This window comes from Phascolarctos cinereus, unplaced genomic scaffold (assembly GCF_003287225.1).
Source record: "Phascolarctos cinereus isolate Bilbo 61053 unplaced genomic scaffold, phaCin_HiC Scaffold_7;HRSCAF=346, whole genome shotgun sequence".
Taxonomy (NCBI): Eukaryota; Metazoa; Chordata; class Mammalia; order Diprotodontia; family Phascolarctidae; genus Phascolarctos; species Phascolarctos cinereus.
In genome coordinates, this window is record NW_027556180.1 from 189,805,876 (window position 1) to 189,811,345 (window position 5,470).

At 35.1% G+C, this 5,470-nt stretch overlaps 1 pseudogene; it reads right to left on the bottom strand.

The window, feature by feature from the left end:
* Nucleotides 1-4,169: 4,169 nt before the first annotated feature.
* LOC110202273 (nucleophosmin pseudogene) lies at nt 4,170-4,729 on the bottom strand (annotated as a pseudogene).
* Between the last annotated feature and the right edge of the window lie 741 nt (nt 4,730-5,470).

Sequence of the window (5,470 nt, forward strand, 5' to 3'; positions counted from 1 at the left end):
TTTTTCTTTTATTGCTAAAGCTAACATTTCTAGCACAATATTGAAATCATGGTGAAATGGAATTCCTTATTTCAGCTCTGATCTTATTAGAAATGCTTCTAACTTATCCTTCTTACATATAATGCTTGCTGATGGTTTTAGATAGATTCTACTTATCATTTTACAGAAGCTGCATTTATTCCTATGGTCTCTAGTGTTTTTAATGGGAATGGGTGCTGTATTTCGTCAAAAGCTTTTTTGGCATATATTGAAATAATCATGTGGTATCAGTTAGTTTTGTTGTTGATATGGTCTATTATGCTGATAGTTTTCCTAATATTGAACCAGCCCTGCATTCCTAGCATGAATCCTACTTGGTTATAGTGTATTGTATTCATGATAATTTGCTATGATCTTTTACTAATATTTTATTTAAAATTTTTGCCTTTATATTCATTAGGGAAATTGGTCTATAATTTTCTTTCTCAGTTTTGACTCTTCCTCTAGGTAAAAACACTATATATGTATCATAAAATAAATTTGGTAGGACTTCTTTGCCTATTTTCCCAAATAATTTATATGATATTGGAATTAATTGTTCTTAAGTGTTTGAGAGAATTCACTTATAAATCCATCTGGCCCTTGAGATTTTTTCTTAGTGAGTTCATTGACAGCCTCATCAATTTCATTTTATGAAATGGGAAATATTTTATTTCCTTTTCTTTTAATCTGAGCAATTTATATTATTGTAAATATTCACCCATTCCAATAATAATGTCAAATTTAATGGCATACAGTTGAGCAAAATAGCTCCTAATCATTGTTTTAATTTCCTTTCATTGGTGGTGACTTCATCCTTATAAGTTTGGATAGAGGTATTTTTTTTCCTTTCTTTTAACCAAATTAACCAAAGGTTTATCTATTTTATTGTTTTTTTCATAAACCCAGCTCTTAGTTTTATTTTTTTAGTTCACTATTTTTCTTAATTTCATTTTTATTATTTACTCTTTTGAGTTTCAGAACTTCTAACTTGGTGTATAATTGTAGATATTTTATTTGTTGTTTTTCTAGCTTTTTTAGTTGCATGCCCAATTCATTGGACTCATCTTTCCCTATTTTATTCATGTAAGCATTTAGAGATAAGAAAAATTTTCCCCTAGGAACTGCTTTAGCTGCCTCCCATAAAGTTTTGTATGTTGTCTCATTATTATCATTCTCTTGGATGAAGTTATTGATTGCTTCTATGATTTGTTGTTTGACCCACTCATTCTTTGGGATTAGATTATGTATTTTCCAAATAATTTTTCATTGCCTTTCAATGGCCCCTCATTACATGTCATTTTATTGCATCATAGTCTGAAAAGAGTACATTTAATATTTCTGCCTTTCTGCATTGGATTGTGAGGTTTTTATGCCCTTGTACATGATCAATTTTTGTGCAGATGACATGTACTGCTAAGTAAAACCTATTTTCCTTTCTATCCCCATTAATTTTTCTCTAGAAGTCTACCACATCTAACTTTTCGAGAATTCTATTTACGTCCTTAACTTCTTTCTTGTTTGTTTTGTGGTTAGATTTATCTAGTTCAGAGAGGGAGAGGTTAAGGTCCCTCACTAATATAGTTTTGTGGTCTATTTCTTCTTGTAACTCCCTTAACTTCTCTAGAATTTGGATGCCATATTACTTGGTGCACATATGTTTAGTAATAATTTCATTGTCTTTGGTACCCTTTAGCAGGACATAGTTTCCTTCCTTATCTTTCTTAATTAAATCTATTTTTGTATTTGTTTTGTCTGTGATCAGGATTGCTAACCCCCCCCCTTTTTTTTACTTCTGCTGAAGCATAATATATTCCAGCTTTGCCTTTTACCTTTGCTCTATGTTTCTCTCTGCTTCAAATATGTTTCTTATAAACAACATATTTTATGTTTATTGTTTTTAACTCTTTGTGCTATCTTATTCCTTTTTATGGAAGAGTTTATCCCATTCACATTCACAGTTATAATTACTATCTCTGTCTTCGTTTCCATTCTACTCCCCCCATTTATGCTTTTCTCTCTCCTTTTCCCTTATCCTCCTGACTAGTGTTTTTCTTTCAACCACCATCTCCCTCTATCTGCTCTATCTTCTCTCAGCCCCCTCCCTTTTCTTTCCCTTTTCCACAATACTTCTTCCTTCCCTTCTATCAAACACCTCCATTTTTTGCCTTTGTCCTCCTACTTCCTATAGAGTAAGTTAGGTTTGTATACCTAAATGAGTATGTTATTCTATCTTTGTGCCAAATCTGATGAGAGTAAGGTTAAAACGATGTTCATCTCCCTCTCTTCCTTCTCTACTGCAATAGATCTTTGTGTCTATTCATGTGATGTAATTTACCTTTTTCTGCCTCCTACTTTCCCCCCAATGCAATCCCTTTTCACCTCTTAATTAGATTGGTTTTAACATCACATCAAAGTCAACTTATACCCACCTACTCTGTCTATATATACCCTTCTAAATGTAATGAAGATACAATTCTAAAGAGTTACAAACATAATCTTCTCTTGTAGGGATGTAAACAGTTTGCCCTTATTGAATAATGTGTTGTTTTTTCTCTCCTATTTACCTTTTTTTGTCACTCTTGAGTCTTGTACTTGAAAATCAAATTTTCTGCTGACCTCCAGTCTTTTCATCAGGAAGGTTTAGATGTCCTTTATTTCACTGAATATCCATCTCCTCCTCTGAAAGATTATTCTCAATTTTTCTGAGTTGGTGGTCATTGGGTGTAATTCAAGCTCCTTTGTCTTCCAGAATAGCATATTTGAAGCCCTTCAGTCTTTTAATATAGTAGCTGTAAGGTCCTGGGTAATCCTGACTGTGGTTCCATGATATTTAAATTGTTTCTTTCTGGCTGCTTGCAGTAATTTCTCCTTGACCTGATAATTTTAAAATTTGGCTACAACATTCTTTGGTGTTTTCTTTTGGCATCTTTTTCAGGAGGTAATCAGCAGATTCTTTCTATAGTTCTTTTACCCTCTGGTTTTAGGACCTCAGGGCAGTTTTCCTTGATGATTTCTTGAAATGATGTTGTCCAGGCTCTTTTTTCTGATCATGGCTTTGAGATAGACTAATAATTCTTAAATTATCTCTCCTGAATCTATTTTCCAGGTCAGTTCTTTTTCTAATGAAGTATTTTACATTTTTTCTTTCATTCTTTTTATTTTGTTTCACTGATTCTTGATATCTCATAGAGTTGTTTGCTTCCACTTGCCCAATTCTAATTTTTAATGAATTGTTTTCTTCAGTTAGCTTTTACACCTACTTTTCCATTTGGCCAACTTTATATTTTAAAGAGTTCTCCTCATTGGACTTTATTTCCATTTGGCCAATTTTATTTTATTTTATTTTATTTTATTTTTTCTGTTAATTTTTTTAAAAATCTTTTCAATGAACCCTTCATGTTTTTCTGTCATGGAAGGTACACCATCTATACATACACTCACTAAATTTGCCAAATTCAGTACAACTTCATGACATTTACCTTCAAAGTTGAAGATATCTATTCCTTGTGTTCTGTTCAAAAGAGTGCCCCAAGTGAGTAACTCTTTATAGTGAAGAAAATCTTGTCATTATCTGAATGAAATAGAAAGCCTGTGCCAAGTCAGTAGTTTGCTATGATTCACCCAAAGTGATTGAATAATATCTATTTTCCTTTCAAAGCATTGCATGAAGTTGTTCTGCTAATTTGAAGGCTAATTCATGCTGCCAATCGGTTATGGTTCTCCTTGAAAGAGGCAGGTATTTGTACTTTGAAATGTTGGGGGGGGTCAGGGGGAAGGGTGGTGGTCCAAGCATCCTACAATGCATTCTTTCACAGTTTCTATGTTACTGAATGGCTTCCTTTTTTCCCCCTGAGTATATAAGTTATCTTATAAGTTGCTCCAATGGCATTATTTTCAGGCCTTATTGCTGCTTGAAAGACTTGCCTTTGCTTTTCATCTTTTAATTTCTGCAACACAACCTTTTATGCCTCTCCCTCTAATTTAAAATAGTTGTGGTCCTTATGAGGGTTATAATGCTGTTAAGTATTGAATTTTAAAATGTTGCTATTGCAGCATCACAAAGCAAGCAAATTATTTTATCTTTAGCAGAAACATGGTAACATTGCAATTTCCAATCCTCATTTAAAAAAAAAATCTGTTTTCTTCCTTCAGCATTCTCTTGGTCTTCTTTCACAAGATGGGCTCATGATGGGTTTCTTTACTGGAAGTGTCTTTTCTTCATTTTCCTCACCTTCAAAGTCATCATTGTCATCATCACTATAGAATCTTGCTACCAATTCCAGAGCAGATGGTTTTCTAGAGGTATTTAAGAGTTCCATATCAGTTTTCTCTTTGTCATCTGTTTCTGCATCTTCCTCCAGTGTTACTAAGTGCTGGGCACTCACACATTGGCCCTGAACCACATTTCAACCGCAAAACTGCTGATGGTGTAATCTCAAAGCCACCTAGAGAAATTATAGGCTGAACAGACATTTTCAAAGATGCCAGTGTTACTTTAATTGATTGCCTTCATAGTTCAGTGCCTCTGCTTCAACAATATGCAGTTTGTCCTTTGTACTTGCCTCTAAACTCACAGTCCTTAATGACAACTGGTGCTCATTTTCACCATCTACTTAAAATGATAATGTTTGTCAGCCTTTATTTCACAACTGAAGAGGAAATTCTGGGGCCAGAGTGGGCTCATATCCATTTCCATTGAGTCCACCATTTGAGCAGCGATACTGAGGACAACAGAGCAGTTCAGAGAGGAGAATAGCAATGCAGACAGACAGGATGAGATCTGCCTCTCGAGGGGTTCTGCTCAGTCCAGAATCACACACTTATGGTCCCCCACATCCCCCACGAAATCTGCCACCATGAGCAAATGCAGGGACTACTGGTCTCTCTCTTCTAACACCCTAGTCTGCCAGCCACAAAACGGGTTTGGTGGGTGCAAAGCTGCCTGCCTCCTCTGCAGGCATGTTTCTGGCCCAGTTACATTTTTAATAAATTATTTTCTACACTCAATTTTTGTCCTTCCTTTTTCAAACTGTTGACCCTCTTACATACCTCTCATTCCTTTTCCCAATTTTTCTTCTACCTGTCTTCTTTGACTTTTGAAATCCTTCTTGAGCTCTTCTAATATGGTTTTTTGGACTTGAGACCAGTTCGTATTCCCCTTTGAGATTTTGGATATAGATATATTGACAATCTTCTCCTCTTCTGAATTTGTGTTTTGATCTTCCCTGTTCCCATGGAAAGAATCTATGGTCAGTGTCTGTTTCTACTTTTTGCTCATGATATTTTTCTGTTTCCTGAATTTTAAAGTTGAGCTCTGCTGCTGGAAAAAAGGGTCACTGTCCCAAATTTCTTGTGCTGGGGGTGAAGGGCCTGGTCACTGGCTTTGTGTGCTCAAGGCCTTAGGACTGGCAGCAGGAATCTGTACAGGTCTGGCAGCATACCTGGTGCT